Raw genomic sequence first — 1,349 nt, 5'->3', positions numbered from 1 at the left:
ATTGTAGTCCCCCCGTTTCCCAGCCTGCCTAAATGCACGGCTGCCGGGCAGCGTGTTTTAACCTCTGCATCCTTGCCGTAAGCAAACGGCCCCGGCTGAGTCTGCCTGAGACAGGCAKAGGGGGCTGCCGCAGCCGGGCCCTGCCGCCTTGGCTGCCGCTGCTCGGGCCCCGAGCACGTTCCCTTTGGCCCTATTTAATCAAAGTGGMCCAGTTTCAAGTCAAATTATAAATAGGAGTTTTCCATTCTAGATGTTTTGTTTCTGTCTCWTAAAACCAGGCGGTAAATTCTCTCCAAGATAGCCAGGCCCAAAACAGCAACAGATGTGRCCGATCACAGCTGTGGGGGACTGCCAGAACGAGCTACGAACATCTGGCCCAGCATCCCGCCTCGGTTGTTAGTCAATGAGTACGTTCCTCACATTTTTTTCCTTTCTGCCGGAGCAGCATAATTGCTAAAGTAAGGTGTATTTTGGTAAGGCACAGGCTGCCTTCCACAGCTCTTTTTTCCCCCCCCTCGACACATACCTGATTTTCAATCCACTCATTTGATCAGCATGTTGCTCCAGCTGCTGGTCTTAAATGCTGCAGTAATGGCAACTTGTTCAACTTAATCAACTCTGCAGGGGTACAATGAGCCACTAAAAGGTGCAGCTGAGCCTTTTCTTTAAATTATTAGCAAGTAGCTCTGAGTAAGCATGTTCAGTAGATGCCATGTYGGAGGGAAGAAAAGCTCTCCCATGTATTGGTTTAAAAAAGGAAACAAAACACACACTTAACTGCATTTTCCCCCCACTCCTTTTAACAGCACGGCCTCTTGTCACCTACAAAGCCGAGCACCTCGTTTGCCGTCTGCTGGGACAGGCACCGCACGTAAACGCCAACCCGCACGTGGATGAGGAGGTCCAGTACGCGCTCCCGCGTCCCGGCGCACGGCAGCGAGCTTCCCCTGCTGCTCACCGCACTTCCCGCAACCGAACCGCAGCRGAGAGTCTGGTGCATCTTTAAACAAAAGAGAAAAATGTAATAATAACAATAAAAAAATCACAGCCTGGCAGTAGCAGCGCCGAGTTGATCCCCAGGAGGCCCCGTGGGCRGCTCGCGTTTGCCCACTCTGAAATCTGCCCCCTTTTGCCCTTCCTCGCTCAGCGGAGCCGGGCCGCTGCGCCGAGCCACCGCTCCCGCGTGCGGGGCGCCGAGGGGCGCGCRGCTACCGTTCACAGCCATAAACAGAGACAGCGCTTGGATTTAATTTTTTAATAAATACACTTTACATTAAAGAAAAAAAAAAAGGCCTTCAATTTGCAGTTTCCACACAGAGGGCAAAAGGAAGAAGGAAAAAAAAAAAAAA

Source organism: Rhea americana, unplaced genomic scaffold, assembly GCF_003343005.1.
Source record: "Rhea americana isolate MKP2758 unplaced genomic scaffold, rheAme1 scaffold_345, whole genome shotgun sequence".
NCBI classification, from domain to species: Eukaryota; Metazoa; Chordata; class Aves; order Rheiformes; family Rheidae; genus Rhea; species Rhea americana.
Note: the sequence above shows the minus strand (reverse complement) of the source record.